Source organism: Monodon monoceros, unplaced genomic scaffold (assembly GCF_005190385.1).
Source record: "Monodon monoceros isolate NGI ecotype Baffin Bay Population unplaced genomic scaffold, NGI_Narwhal_1 Super_Scaffold_16, whole genome shotgun sequence".
NCBI lineage: Eukaryota > Metazoa > Chordata > Mammalia > Artiodactyla > Monodontidae > Monodon > Monodon monoceros.
In genome coordinates, this window is record NW_021703772.1 from 11,859,242 (window position 1) to 11,875,871 (window position 16,630).

Consider the following 16,630-nt stretch of genomic DNA (forward strand, 5'->3'; position numbering starts at 1 on the left):
TCAGAAAGAAAGATGAAACCATGAAGAAATCACCCTGGTTAAACTGCCAGGATTTTAGCACTACCATCCCCCTGCACTGTGATGGGTTAAAAGTGAATGTGAATGCACTTCAGTAGCAGGGGCAGGGCTTAGGCCAACACATTTGACTCTAAACCCTGTAAAATCTTTTTGAAAGACGCAGAGGGTTAGTATGACTTATCGCTTCAAACAAAGCAAAAAAGCTATGGAAAAAGCAGACTGGATATGCTAAACATGAAAACTTCCTCTGCTTTTTAAATTACAAGAGCTGAACAACAAATTAGAGCGTCATAAATACCACATTGACTTGGGCAAAATATTCACAAAACAACTAGATGCATTTTTTTCTCTCTCTTACTGTTTTAGTACAGTCTACCTTCTTTAGGAATGAAATGAACTGGATCATTTCTTCTCACTCCCGTAACTCTCTCAGGAATCTTTTCATTCATGACTTTTTTAATCCAAACATAAGAGACTGTTTTCACCACCTGTTACTATAGGGCCAATAGATGAGAACGTTTTAGTCTAGCACAATAATAAAATCCTTTGTTCTTCCAATAACATATCTTAGCATAATTTTATTTTTCCTAAAAGGCATTAGCTTCCTTAGGCCTCAAGAAAACCCAATTACAAAGTGCAGATTTTCAAGATATTTTTGAAAATAAGAAAATGGTACAGTATAATATGTATTTGCATTTAGTGGAAAACAAGAATTTATTAACTGAATGCTTGTGAAGTAATCTGTTCCTCTTTTCAAGTATATGAATGCATTTCAAAGAGCTTACATAGCTTCAATGTGATCACAGTCGTTAAATGCAATACACAGTTATATCAATAACGTGAATTATACTTTTAAAACTTAGTATTTAAATATTAAATGTAACAGCAGATGGTCTGGCTTCACACCACTGCACCCTGTTCAATTCACCGGAATGCATCATCTACCTGAGTTGATCAGTAAATGGGGAGCTCTGGGGGTGCAGTATGAAATCTGTGTCAGAGTACCATCATCATTTAGTGACAAGTTGCACATAAATGACAAATTTTTTCTGGCCATTGAAATCTGTTACATGGCTTCATGAGTTACATTAATGATAAAAATCCAAGAGAATCAGCGTAGGATTCTGTTTTCTTATTTCACATTAAAGGCAGAGAGATACAAAGAAATGAGGTCAATCGAATGAAAACTGACTTCATGAATAAAAAATGAAAACTGGAATCAAATTATATTAAGAAGCTAATGGGAATCTAGTCCTCATGAATATTGTGACACTCAGTAATTACATTCCAGTATCTATTCACGGAAATATCTACAACTTGGACTCTGTTCCAGAAGAAATTGGGAATTGAGAGCACTTCCCCCTTTTGAAGGCTGCTGAGATCTCCATTTATACGATGGTTCTCCAACCTCACAGACGTCATCATCATAACCATATAAGAAATTGTCTTACCCAGCTGGAAACAACCACTAAATTCTCTCTCAAAGACCAATGGGCTAAATCTTTCTGATTTTAAGCCACCAGATCTAGCTTAAACACACAAGACCTAGCTTTTAACACACAGGAGTTCCTCCTTCCCTTTTTCCCCTCATATGCCATCTCTCAAAATGAAAACAAATACAAAATTTCCCATACCTTAGTGGAAAAATGTCCGACTGTCTTTTACAAGGCTTGTCTTAAGTATCAATGCCATCCACGTGGAAGGCAAAAGACCTGACCTCTAGGGAGTTAGGATTTAAGACCACCAAAACAACCTAAGAAGTTAAAGAATGTTCCAGACAAGTAAGCAGCCATCAATAAGGTCACATGTTATGTGGTGACAGACCTAACCAAAGGTCAGACCCTTATCACCTGACACATTTCCCCCAATCTTACTTATATAACACCTGACTTGGTTTGCTTAAAATCCAATCTCATCATGTTATCCCCACCCTCAATCCACCGTGCTTTCTTACCTAGATCAGCCTTCTGTACTTCATCATTGTTAAGACTGAATAGCATCAGAGTTAACAGAACGGACTTCGAAGCCTAATGGCTTGGGTTCAAATCCTGGCTCAACTGCTTGGAATTGTATGACCTTGGGCAATTTCTTAATCAATGTAAGCTTACCTAAGTTTCCCCACTTATAAAACAGATACTAACAATACTAAGACCTGCCTCATAGAGTTGTTGATGAGTTAGTATAGGTAAAACACGTAGAAAAATGCCTGAAACATAGTAAGGACTTCACAGGTATTAACTGATATAAAATCATCATCTGACCAACTTCAAGCATTTCAGCCCATACTTTACTCTTGTAATATTTATATACCTTTCCCAATAATAACGAATATTTATACAATTATTTACAGTTTACAAAGTAGTTAAGTATACTTGCTTCATTTCACTTAATTCTCACAATCTGGTGAAGACAAAGTTAGTTCCATGTTACCTACTAGCTGATCTACCCAGCACTTACCAAAAAAATCACTTTACTGTCCTTTTAGCCATTCTGAAGCCTGCTCTGTAGAGCTGTCCAGGTAAGAAGGAGCTCAGTGAAGACTTGAGACTTTCTGGGGATGTTAAATTTCTCTGTCCAAGGTGCTAAATAAGTGTGGCTATCTCCACAGATGGGCAGTCCCATGGGGCTCTCTCACCACCAGAGGTCACCAAAGTGAATTTCACATGCATCCCATAGCTTTTATTTTAAGCCTGACCATTCCAAACATAAGTGCCCAATTTAATGGAAATCCTTTCAGCAATTTTGGTATGAAACCACCAAAGACAGATAGAAATTCCATTTCTTTCTGATATAAAGAACCCAAGGTGACAATATGCTCTTAAACTGGACTATCAGGACTCAAATGCAGCTCTTCCCACCACACGGTGCTGCTTCTCTAGCAAGCCCTTCAGCCTTCTGCCTCTCACAAATGCAAGCCTTGTTGCTGCTGTCTATACCTTTTTTTTTTTTTTTTTTTTTTTTTGCGGTATGTGGGCCTCTCACTGTTGTGGCCTCTCCCGTTGCAGAGCACAGGCTCTGGACGCGCAGGCCCAGCGGCCATGGCCCACGGGCTCAGCCGCTCCGCGGCATGTGGGATCTTCCCGGACCAGGGCGCGAACCCGTGTCCTCTGCATCAGCAGGCGGTCTCTCAACCACTGCACCACCAGGGAAGCCCCTATCTATACCTTTGAGAGGCCTCCATGGCCCTGCCTGTCCATCACTCAAGAAGCAAACGTCCACACTTCCACAGCACATAACAAATTCCTTGATTGTCTATAAGGGGTTAAATAAAAATCTTTTGAAATTCTAGGCTGTGATCTAGAGGCAGACCAGGAAATACTTCAAACTTCTGCTTCACAGCCAATCCTTTTTAACTCAGTAGAAACCCTTAAACAAGATATCAGCTAGTTTTCTTTCACATAACTGCTTCTTGGTGGGTAAACCCAAGTTTAAGAGAATTTTTTTAAGTACTAAGAAAAGACTAAAACAATGTTTCATTTTTAGTTCAACTTCTACTTATATGGTGTAAAATTTAATTAGAACTATTTTAAGTAATAACATGAGAAAAAAAGTGATTAAAAGGGTGATGATTTCAACACTTCATGTAGAAAGGCTTCCTTCTATGAAAAATAAGATCTTACCAAAGAGATAAGGTAGAGCCACACATTTTAAGTTAGGTATTGCTTTGGGCAATAATGAGAGCCACTAAAATGCATGCGTTATCAAGTGAGCTATCTCTATGGGAGACAGGCTTAATCTCACTGGGAACTCTAGGAGCTAGCCTAGATATGCCTCAGTATTAACTGCCAAAGGGCTAGGGGTCTGCCTTAACTCCCTGTCACCTGTGACTTGCTACAGCAGGAAAAGTGGGCATCAGGGGGTCAGAGAAAACACTCAGGTGAAGAACCGCAGGGGCTGGAGGCTGGGAGTCCACCAAGGCACACTAAGGGTGTGGGGATGCGGGCAGGGTCCTGACAGCACCGCCAGCATCACTCCCTGACCCGAGACACACCCCCTCCTCGTCCTCCCAACCCATTTAGTTTCTCCCCAACCTTCAAAGCCCAGCTCTAGGCTTGCATCCTTAATGTCGGGCTCCCTGACCACGTCACTGCTCACCGACCTCCACAATGCCTTCCACATGTACTGTCCACCAGTGCCAACAGTCTGTCACCAGAGGCCTTTTATCATCTCTACCAAACTATGTTTCCCGGGTACCTTGGGGTTTGAGGGCACATACTCTGGAGTCTAAACTGGTCCCAATGACTGGCTTTAGCGTTAAGAGCTGTGTTAACTTGTGCAAGTCACTTAACCTAAGCCTCAGTTTCCTGCTATGAAAATGGAATAGTAATAATAGCTAAATCTGATCCTAGAATTCTTGTAGGGATTAAATGACTGAAAACACCAAGTGAAGGGCTTCCCTGGTGGCGCAGTCGTTAGGAATCAACCTGCCAATGTAGGGGACACAGGTTCGAGCCCTGGTCCGGGAAGATCCCACATGCCGTGGAGCAACTAGGCCTGTGCGCCACAACTACTGAGCCTGCGCTCTAGAGCCTGCGAGCCACAGGTACTGAAGCCCACGTGCCTAGAGCCCGTGCTCCGCAACAAGAGAAGCCACGGCAATGAGAAGTCCGTGCACCACAACAAAGAGTAGTCCCTACTCGCTGCAACTAGAGAAAGCCCACACGCAGCAACGAAGACCCAACACAGCCAAAAAATAAATAAATAAATTTAAAACAGAGAGAAAACACCAAGTGCTTAGAATAATGCCAAGCACACAGTAAACGTATTAAATCTCAGCTATTGTTTTAATGAAACAGAAATACCCACTTGCTACTGATTTCAAGTTTTCCTCAATACTGGTGAAATAAAAAAGTCAAATCATTGGCTAAAGTTACACACTTATATAGTACTAGTTCATCTTTGGTAGTACTGTTCTCAAACTTTACACGTGTGCCATTACCTGACAAAGTGAATTCATATATTGGGACCCACAAAATGAAGGCCGTCCCAGTGGTCCAGCCCATGTCACAAGTCTAACCCTAAGTCGGCCTGCCTTTATGGGAACTGCCTCACTGTGCAGGAAACCTAACGCCAATCACCATCCTCCAGCTCAGCTTACCCTGGAAAGGAGGCCCTGCTGGCCTCAAAAGGAAACCTCCCCACCCCCTAGCCAACCGCACCGTTTTTTTCGTTGACTTTTCTAACAGTCTATAAAACTCACTCTGGCCCAAAATCCCCTGGGAAGAATGCTCCACTGCTTGTGAAACGCTCTACTCCCCCAATCTATGGACTGCTTTCCTTTGAATAAAGGATATCAAACTCATTACTAAATCGTTTTAGTTTTGTCATCTGGCATATCCTATTCAACCCTCTGAACTCTATGAGGCAGGTATTATTTCCTCATTTTACAGACGAGTGGGGATTTTAACCAAGATAATCTGGCTCCAGAGTCCTTGTTCTTAAAATGAAGTTGTGAGTCAGGTCTGTCTGCAGAAAAGCTGCGAGTTTTCAACTCTCAAGACAGCCTACACTCATACTCCAGCTGTTTGTCAAAACTACTGTTAAAGTGTTCCAACGAGTTACTGCCATCAGTGGTTCAGTTCCAGCTAAGCTGATTGTAGGGTAGCAGAATGTGCAACACCAAATATGCCACTTGGCATAAGGATTACCTTGAGCTGAATGCAATTAAGAAAAAGCAGATACAACTAAAGCTCTCTGCTTCCCCCCATCTGCTTAAAAGCAGGACATGAATTTGTGAAGGTGTTCCCCCCTCCCCCTACCAGGTATGACAAAAGTTAATCACCAGAGAAAAACTTACAACTGGCTCCAAAAAAATCTACACAACAAACTTTACTAACTAGCCCTAATCTTCCATTAGTTCCCCCACCTATTTGCCTTCCTACCATTTGCTGCCCTAGAAACTCAAAGTCCTTTTCCTTTGCCTTGTCACTTCTCTAAAAATGTATTGTTCGGGCTTCCCTGGTGGTGCAGTGGTTAAGAATCTGCCTGCCAATGCAGGGGACACTGGCTCGAGCCCTGGTCCAGGAATATCCCACATGCCATGGAGCAGCTAAGCCCATGCACCACAGCTACTGAGCCTGCGCTCTAGAGCACGTGCTCTAGAGCTCACAAGCCACAACTACTGAGCCTGTGTGCCACAAATGCTGAAGCCTGTGCGCCTAGAGCCTGTGCTCCGAAACGAGAAGCCACCGCAATGAGAAGCCCGCGCACTGCAATGAAGAGCAGCCCCCGCTCACCACAACTAGAGAAAGCCTGCGTGCAGCAATGAAAACCCAACACAGCCAAAAAAAAAAAAAAAAAAAAGTATTGTTCTTTTGTTAAGATGCTATATAAGCCCAAGTTCTAACCATCTCTTTGAGTTATTCATCACTGGGCACTGCCACTGTGTGCACGGTCTTGGGCTGTGATTCTCAAAATGAGCTTGTATCTCCAGATTTGGGTGTGATAGTTTGCCCTGTGACCTCAATTCTCTGATGGATCTAAGAAAAGTCACTGATTTTCAGTTTGTTCAGGGTTCTTCTTGTTGTGAGGACAGGGGTGACGACCTCCAAGCTCTTTACATGTCAGAGGTGAAACAGGAAGTCACTCCTATGGTCTTTTAATAAGAGATATGACACTTCAACCACCAGAAGAATTAGGAAAGACATTATTTGAGCATAAAGAATTGTCTTTCCTAAGAAAGTGCAGTTGGTGACTTCCATTAAACACACCAAAATGTATATGCATTTTGAAATATTTCAAATGTAGAAAATCTCAGAACATAAAACATTTACTCTACCAAATGTAATTGTTTCTTGATACAACTTAACTTGTAGATCTATATTTAAGAGAGTAGTACAAAGCAATGTTCAAATACCCAGCTTCTTTTGGTAACTGTTATCATGGTCATAGCTTTAAAAACAACAACAAAAATCTGTTTTTAAAATCAAATTAAAAACGAAAAAAGTAACAATAATCCAGACGTCACTTTTCTCATTTGGGGATATACTCTATACAAACAGAGAAGCTGAGGAACAGAAGCCCCTGTGCCTTCTCTGACTTTTTCCCCCCAGGACCAGGCAAGAACTCCGGAAAGAAAGGGATGTGGCGGGGGGATGTGAAGTGTGCCCTGCTTGGCATGCTTTCACCCCCAGGCCCCATCCTGCAAAGTAAGGTTTAATCAGAGAAGGAAGCCACAGAGAGGCAAAAACATCTTTTCTACCTTTTAAGAATTACTGGTATAATGGAACACTTTCCCAACTTTTAGCCCTGTGTTTTGCCAAATCTCCAAATGTTGCATGGTCAGATCACGTCACTTTGCCTTTGAAGAATGACTTTTGCAGAAATGCACCTTCATATTAGGCCTTGACATAGGTCTCACTCACCCAAGGGACTGCCACAGAGTAATCATTTTCACATTGCTGTAAAACACTCTTCCAACTTTACTGTTCCTTGTGCAAAATCCCATCAGCGCTAGAAAAACTTAATTTCACCTAATAAACACGTATGCTTTCTTCTGTTGAGAGCTACTCAGCCATTTGGTTGCTAATTTTTCCCCCTTTACTACCAACTTCTGTCTTAAGTCATTTCTAGAACGGACACTACCTAGAAATGGGCAAATAATGTACAAATATGTGCCAATATAAAAAATGTTAAGTTAATTCAATTCAGAGAATACCTCAGAGAAGCTTCCTCACCTGCACCAGACTTTGAAAGAAAGTAATTAAGAGGAGGAAACGTATTTTAAAGAGAGGATATAGCATGCATGTGCTGCTAGCACAGAGACAGGAAATATGTGAAATATGCTTAGGGAAGTTTAAGTTCATTAGGCCGGTCAGTTCTGCTACAGTGCTTGTTTTGAAACAAGCAAATTTGTTCAAATGCAATCAATATATATCAAGGAACAATTGGAGCACGACGCAAATTTTGCATCTGATTTTGCACAATTTCATCAGCAACAAGCCCCAGGTGAAGGCAGGAAACTGCACCCAGCTAAAGTAAGCTGCATAGAAATTCACCAAATGTACACATTTGCACACCTCAAACACCTACCAGCTACCTCAGTTCGCTGAGTATTTTATGAGTTCCACCCATCCACATCTGCAATTATGACTTGACATCCAATCCAGATAACCCTTCTTCCACCACTTGACAATAATTCACAAGCTGCAATCCTTCTGACAATCGCTTCTGAAAGCAAAGTTCAGGACTTTTTGAAGGTAAAGTGCCATATTTCTTATGTACTTCTGCATTTCTTGATCACTTAACAGGTGTAAAACCGTGCTGCCATTTTATTAGGTTCCTATCTTTTCTTTTGTAATGTGCCAGTGACAACCTTTTTGAGTGTTTTGCTCCTAACACCCTTTGCACCATAGTTCTATGGTTTTTATTGTGTGATTTCGCATAGTATGGTGGTTTTAGGAATGCCTATGTCACTTCTGGCAGAGCTGACTCTTCCTCTAGTCTAAAGCATGTGGGAGGGAGGACAGCCGGCACCCAGGGACTGCTGCTCATTAGCCATTGTTATCCCACATCCACTTTGTGCTTTATTCCTACCATCCCATTCTTTAACCAAAATCACCCAAGTTAGAGGCTCTCATCACTCAAATATTTAAACACCACATTCTCTGAACTTTCTTGGGTAAATTAGAATAAAAGGGAAAAATTCTCTTTCAACCTAGCAAATATGCCCACTATTTTTCCCTTTATGTCTTCTCTACCAAAAGTTGTTTTACCTTCCTTCACATGGAATTTAAAACCAAGGTTCATTTAATTTTGGCATTTGTTTACTTGACTTTATGTCCTAAATGTGCCAAGGTTTCGTGTCTGATTATAGTTATTCAAGGACACAGACAACATCTGTGTTTGGTCAGATGCTTTTAGTAAGAGATATCAGTACAATATTCAGTTCGAGTGTAACAATTTCAGCAAAGAAGTAAGGGAAGAGTGAAGTAAGAACCCAAGATCAGATGCTCTGACAACACATGAAGCTCAAAAAACCAACTGCATTTACATGCATTGTGCATGTTTCACTTCTAGACAGCATACAAGGTCAAACCGCTGTCAGTTACAATAAGCTTCCAAACTTCTGGTCAATTACCTGGTTAATAACAAAAGACAAGGCTATGACATCATTACAGTTATAATTAATTTACACAGATCAGCCTCCTGTTAATCAAATACATCTTTAAAAGCATTTAATTATTTTTCACCTAGAAAGCAACACTTAGCTTTGTTAAATGAAAAGCAACCTGGCTGAATTCAACATGAGAGGCTGTCAGACTGCTTTAAGACATAAAGGACAAAAGGCTTCACAGGGCACACTGTGCAATACAGGAGCTATTGCCATACTCACAGCAAACAGAAGCACAAGATGACGGATAACACAACACATTTGAACAGTTTCCAAACATAAAGAAGTTGTCAGGGAACTTGGGGTAAACAGACAGATTCTGGAAAAAGAAACGTCACAGTGCTTTTTGTCAAAATGATACACAGGGCTAGCAATATTAACGTTTGCAGTAGAGGTCAGTAATTAAGGTCATGGACTTTGGTAAGAGCTCCACAATACGCCAGCCATGGGACCATAGGAAAGTTATTTAACTACTGGTTCCTCACCTGTACAAGGAGATAATACAGCCATATTCGGTGTTGTGAGGATTAAATGAGATTATATATAGAAAATCATAAATTGGGAAATGATACTGTTTTTAATCCATATCAACACATAAAATAAGGCTTAAGATTAAAAATTTTAAATAGCTTTAAAGTGTCTTTATAACTTAGTAACCAATTAGCATTTTTCTGGGCTATGATCCTACATTTTTAAACTGCATCATGTGATTCAATTACACATACATTTTAAAAAAAACAGTATGATGGGGTGTGTGGAAGGCACATGAAAATAGAAACGATTTTTTTTAACTAAGATAAATTTTGTAATAAAATCTCAAATCAGAGTTTTTGTCAACATTATCTTTAAATTACCATTACATTTGAGAATTTAATGAGCCTCCATTTTAGGATTTAAAAAAACTCTATATGTCAGATGGCAAAATTTTTTATTTTTCCCTCCTTTTTAAAGGGTTATAGTCTTAACAGAAATGATTAGATTATCTTTATACGTGAAAAATGGAATACTGGATTTTGTATATAGTCTTGACTTTTGCTCCACAGTGAGGTGAATTAGTGCCAACTCCAATTCTGATCCATCACCGCTTATGATTTCCAATATCAATCATAAGCTGTTCCTTCTCTCACGGGCTACAAGTTTTAGTTTAACGAGGGCTCATTAAAGTTCTCCAACTGACAGCCCTGCAGACGTAGGTCCTTAAACCAGGAGACGTACAGGGAGCAGCAATGCCAGCATCCCACCATCACTCCCTTCAAGAAGATTTAAGTAATTCTATTCTGAGGTTCGCTCCACACCAGATTTCTTTGTTTGTCTACCTAAAGTCAATGAAAAAGTGATAGCCATAACCCCATTTAAACTAACTCATGTAAGAAACGTTAGTAAACTGTTTACGTAACTGAAATCCTCCCAACACAAGAACTGGCCAAGAGGGGAGAAGCGTGCCAGGCGTCAGAGCTGTGCACGTTCCACGAGCACACAGGATGTCCACTAATTACCAGGTGGTGGGGACGGCTTGGGCTTTGTTTCCTTTCTTTTTCTCTGCCCAGCATTAACACCTCATTCTTTCAGTAACAGGTAAGAGACGCCTCTCACCCCCATTGGATGTGGTCCCGGCGGGGGGACCAGAAATCCAGGATGCCTTTCCTACACTGATTCAAGGGTAACAGTGACCAAGGCTGGAATAATAACTCTCTTCCTGGAATCTAACGCTTTTGCAGAGACACTAAGACCAACAAATTCTGGATCTGATACTCAGAACATTAACTTAAAGAATTTTCCAGATCTATCAAAGTCTACCCAAGCCTCAAGAGCTCATCTGGCTGCAGTCCTGTGGTTTGGTTTTTCTGTAGATTTTCTGAGCTCATCCATATACTTCCAATAAACCTCTTGTTCTTGAATAAGTTATCTGGATAACTTAGTTAACTTAATTTCTGCTGTTTGTAGTCAAATAACCCTACACAGATACTAGGTAATTTGCCAAGGGCTGGCAGCAGATCCTAGTTTATTTCAAGCATCACCAGCTCTCATTTTTCAGAGTACATACAACACTCTAGCTAACAGGAGAACCAAAACATGGAGGGTATACAAACAGCATCTCAAAGGTCTGCCACAGGCTGAACATCTAGAAAGCAAAAAGGTCCCTTATTAATACAAAATTAACATTCCTTGGAAAGAGAAAGAGGAAGCCCTGAATACTTCCATGTGAAGGAACTTCTACTACATGGGCAGCACACACTATTTATTCCTACATCTGTTCAAGCTCAGCATCACAACTGACTCATTAAAATACACATCCTTGAAAATTTCTGGTATCTGTAATATAAAAAACACAGCAAAATTTCTTTAACAGTGTTGCCCAAGGGACTTTCAAGGGAAAAAATTCCAAAATTAGAAGTGGCTGCCAACACACACACACACACACACACACACACACACACACACACACACCCTTATATATTATTTATATAAAACTGAAGTCATTGTAATATGTATCTAAATTTCATTCATACTATCCTGATATTGTGACTTTGGATTAAAAATGCATAAGCAAGTGAACACTGTGGAGAAACAGCTGTTGGTGTAATGACAACATTCCTGGATCTGAAGCTAGATATGGGGTCAAGTCTGGATGCCATCACTTACTAGCACGTGGCCTTGGGCAAATCACATAATCAGTCCTGCTGAGCTTCGGTTTCCTTATCCATGGATGATGATAACTCCACTTACTTCCTGGAGTCATCAGAAGAAGAAATGAAATAGCATATTATGTAAAAGCACACAGCACATCCCCAGAGTTTGTTTTCCACTCTCCCTTCCTCTCCATAAACTAATGAGCCTTTTGTCCCCATGGAACTAGACTTTATTGCTTTATAATTATGATGCTCATGTAACAATGTCCAAGAAACGAGATGGTAAATAATACCAACATGCAAACCTGAATGTACACATTGTTAGTTGGCTACCAGCTAGATTCCAAAGGGCTCTTGCACACTATCTATTGCTTCCCAGAAATTTGATACATTATCTCTTCTGAATACAGCCAGAATTATCCACGGGCTTTGAAATTCGCCATCATGATGTTGCAGAGAGCAGCTGGTTGATTGAAAGTGACTCCCCCTCCCCCATGCTCCAGCTGTCACCAGGAAACCCTCCTCAATGTGTGAAAAAGGACAATGTGATATTACTACTATCGCTATTAAAAACAATCTAGCAAATACTTAGCATTTGAAATTGTTTTTCTTATGAAAGCTCACTATTAACTAAAAATTAACTCTTTAAGAAAAACCCTTTACCATATAAATGCAAACCAGCTGCTTTCATACAACAAAATACTAAAGGACAGTAAACACAAGTAATATTATTTCCATTGACTCCTTGTTTCTTTTTCCTTGAGTCATTTGTAATGCTAAACAACAGCCAGTTAAAATATTAAAGTTTTAACCGTGGTAACAGCTGTCACAGCTTAGAGGGATTTAAAAACAAACAAAACTGGGCTTCCCTGGTGGCGCAGTGGTTGAGAATCCGCCTGCCAATACAGGTGACACGGCCCCGGTCCGGGAAGATTCCACATGCCGCGGAGCGGCTGGGCCCGTGAGCCATGGCCGCTGAGCCTGCGCGTCCGGAGCCGTAATGGGAGAGTCCACAACAGTGAGAGGCCCGTGTACCGCAAAAACTTAGATGATTTCTCAAAAAATGTGCATAGATTCCTCCCTATTTTTATATAATATGGGTCGGATTGAAGGCTGGATTTTTTTTTTTTAAAATAATCTCTCACTTCTCTACATGAGAAACTATACATATGTCTGACATTGCTGATAACCCTGGGAGTTGTCTTCAGAACAAGTTTGTGGATCCCACTCAGGAATTCTCAACACCTGACGTTTTAGGTACAGCTCATCTCCTGAGGATTTCTACCCCACAGATGGTTTCACACCCTGTCACACGGACTCCTTGAAGTGTCACTGCAGGAGGCTCCCAGCAGGCAGGTCCTATGCCCTTCAACCCCTCTTCTCTTAAAACCTCTCAGCTCCTGAGCTTTACAGGTAAGATGCTGCTAAAGAGGGTCCCCTGCTAAAAAATCTGAGGCCCCCTGCTTAGATGACTAGAGCTACAGCATAAAAGGCCATCTATCTTTCTAAGGCATTTCTATCTTTGTAATGGTTTTTAAAAAGAATTTTTACATACACATGCATTTACCTAGTTTTACTTAAATGTGTAGATTATTTGTCCCTACCTCCATATTATAATACATTGCCAAGTAAACGAAATTATGACCTAGTATGACACCTTTCAAGTCGTTTCCATGCTCACATATTCATATGCACTATATACAGAAATATGAGATTTTTTGATTTTTTAAAATGGAACATAAAACTCTTCACTTTCCAATCATTAAGCATCCATATTGAAAAATAATGATTTCAGAGCTATAATAGCATTTTCTTATTCTTTGGTGCATGTCTTCAGTGAAGTCTCATCTCCTGTAACAAAGTGCCCCCTTCTGTGGCTGACTGTCCCCCTTAACTAACTGTAGATACTTAAACAGTAATCACCCGCTGACCTTGACCTTCCAGTAAACACTCAAAACAATTTATGAAAGTTCCTCTGTTATGCTGATAGAACTGAAAATGGTGCCTTTCTACCAGGTTTAGAGTTTTAACTTTCTCCAAAGTGTTTGCTTTCTCTCATTCACAATACTGTGAAAGCTCTTCAGCATTTTGCTTAAAAAGAAAAGCAGCGCAGTGTAATTAATAAAATTACCTCATTTATAAAAATATTACGAGGAAATGAATGAGATCAAGCTAGGTTTGAGGTAATAACTACCTTTTCTCCCCTGTCCAACATGCACCAGTTACTGAGCCTCTCGGCGTTAACAGACATGCTTTCCACTTGATTTCATTTTATTCACTGTCCTGAGGTGGTCACACACCAAGAGTCCTACTCTATAGGAAAGGAGATTCAGGCTGGGAGGATGTAACTTGTCTACTGGACACAATCAGTATGTAGCAGAAGTGGGGTTCAAAGCAGGGTGTGTGCCTGACCCAAAACCACCGCTAAAGATCAGCCTCTCTGACACAGTGAACAAGAAAAACGCGGCCTTTGAAAAGTGAATACTTCATGATGGGACAGTGTTAATTTAGCATTAACAAAATTATTTATAGGGTATAAATAGCCAAACTGACTCACAGTTATCTGAAAACTCACCCACAATACCCAGGAGCCACGGTGTGGCCTCGGGAGCAGTGGACTCTAATCAAAGTGACCTGCTGTTTCGGCCATGGTGCTACAGACTCTTCTCAACATCACAATGAGTCTAGGCTTTAGGTCAGCTGCTTCAAATCCCGAATATTTCTCTTTATCCCCCCAACACCAACCCCCTGAAAAGGGGAAGGAAAAAGCTGTAACACTGCAGCTGACATTCTGTAAAAACAGCAGATGGAGGGCACATCTAACTTAATTCCTGTGATGCTTCCAGAAAACACAGGTAAGTAGATATGATGAGAACTTCTTTGCTATCGTGGAGCTGTACGACACATGGGGAAAAAAGGACAGAAACATCTTCAGTTTTGTCTCTCGTTTCCAAGTCACTGCTCTATAATACTTCTCAACTCTAAGGCTAAGGCTGATCTCCGATCAGTTATCCACTCTACTTTCTTTACCAAATTCTGGGTCAAAAGAAGGTACAATGAAGCTGAAAAAACCAAAAGGCCAAAGAATTAAAAACTGCTCTTTAACACAATTACTAATGCGGTTCTTAAAAATACTACAGCATTGGTATTAACTGAATATCCTACATTCGACAGCCTCAATCGTATACAATATAATGAGAATCCATAAAAATAAACTGCCCTCTAAGCAGCAGAAGAGGCACAATATTTGTGCACTACAACTCACATCTAAATCAAGGAAGAATCCTTTCAGCACAATCTATGTACTTATTTTAGACAGTTCTAACAAGTTCCTTAATAACATCTCATCTTTGTTTTCCACCTGTGTTAAACTCTTTTCCTGCATTTTTACACTGAATACTTTCAGTCCCATGAAGTAACCTTTAACTAATTTGTCCCAGGTCCTACACCTAAGAAAGGTTTCACCTGGATTCAAATTCCATTCTGTGACTTCACAATGGCTGTTCTTTATCACTATGGCCAGTAATTCTCAAGCTTTAGCACACAGGTGCCTTGGGATCAATTCGGAGTCTTGTTAAAATAGATTTCTGATTCACTAAATCTGGGGTAAGACTCCTAAATTTGCATTTCCAACAAGTTCCCCGCTGACGTTGATGCTGGTAGCCCTGGAACAATTTGGGAACCCAATGCACTGCCTTCTTCTAAGATTATTTGCTTTCCTAAGCCCTGCCACACCAGCAGCAAATTAGAAGTTTTTAGATTTAAAGGTTATTAGGACAGCAAAAAGTGGCATATAAATGTGAGACATAAGACAGATTTTTAAGGAGCAATTCCAAAGGGGGAAAAAAAAGAGCAAAGTCCAGCTGTCACTGCAAAGAGACTAACCCATCTCGATGACTCAATCATGACTATGCAATAATTTATTTTGACAGTAACACTGAGTTTATGCTCGGTTTGGAAAATCATATAAGCATGTGATCCGTTTTTGTAAAGGTTTTTAAGGCCTGGACAGAAAAGGATTAAATACACTTGTATTTCCTGTCCCGTATTAGGAGAAATACCACTACTTAGATTAGGATTAGGATTGTTTGCCACACACTTGTTCTGAGAAAGAGTTACTCTTCCAAGAGAAACTGAAACTACAAGCTGTCGCTGATGCAACGTCCCTTTAAACCACACACCACCACCCCCCCCCCCCCCCCCCCCCCCCCCCCCGCCCCGCGCCTGCCAGAGCCAACGCCATCCACCCAGGGCCTGGGCACGTCGTTCCCTGTGCGATCGGCCTCAAGCAAAGACGGGAGTGAAGATGAAGAGACCCCCGTTAGACTCGCTCCGGGAAACTCCCTCCCCGTTCTCGGACCTGTTGAGAGCTCCCACGGAGCGGAGGCTGCGCCTCCAACCCCGCCCCCACCTGGCCCCAGGGAAGCCCACGGCCTCCCACAGCGCCGCCGCCGCCGCCGCAGCCAGCGCCCGCGGCCCTGGGAACGGGCGAGAGACGCGGCGCACAACGGACGACGGCAGCGGCGCCGAACAGACGCGAAAACTCACGCTCTATACGGCCCGCCTGCGTCCCCACGTCTTCGCGACCACGTGCGTCATCACGCACGGGCGCCCGCTCCCGGACACTCCAGGTCCCAGCGGCCTGAGGGGCGGGGAGAGAGCGTGGTTGATTTCGCGACGCAGCTCCCACGGCCCCCGTGGAGAGTGGGGAGGGCCGTAAAGCGCCGCGGGCGGGCAGCGGCGCATGCTCAGTTGTGCGCGACCGCGCTCTTTTTTTCCCCGCGGGCTGGCACCCAGGACCGCGTGCGGTGGCGGTGGCTTGGAGGAGGCTCGACGGGGAAAGGACCGCGGCCGAGCGCGGCGTGGAGGG

At 41.8% G+C, this 16,630-nt stretch overlaps 1 protein-coding gene across 4 annotated transcripts in view; it reads right to left on the reverse strand.

Moving 5' to 3' along the window:
• RHBDD1 (rhomboid domain containing 1) overlaps positions 1 to 16,405 on the reverse strand; it is a 114,256-nt gene extending 97,851 nt beyond the window's left edge. The window contains exons 1-2 of one of the 4 annotated variants that reach the window (XM_029224706.1): positions 16,172 to 16,286; positions 11,774 to 11,860 (exon numbers count right to left, since the gene is read on the reverse strand). The gene's annotated coding sequence lies outside the window, so the exon portion shown is untranslated. Of the gene's footprint in view, positions 1 to 11,773; positions 11,861 to 12,629; positions 15,898 to 16,171; positions 16,287 to 16,308 lie in introns of those variants that run through there. The other 3 variants (XM_029224705.1, XM_029224707.1, XM_029224708.1) reach the window with 3 other exon arrangements.
• Between the last annotated feature and the right edge of the window lie 225 nt (positions 16,406 to 16,630).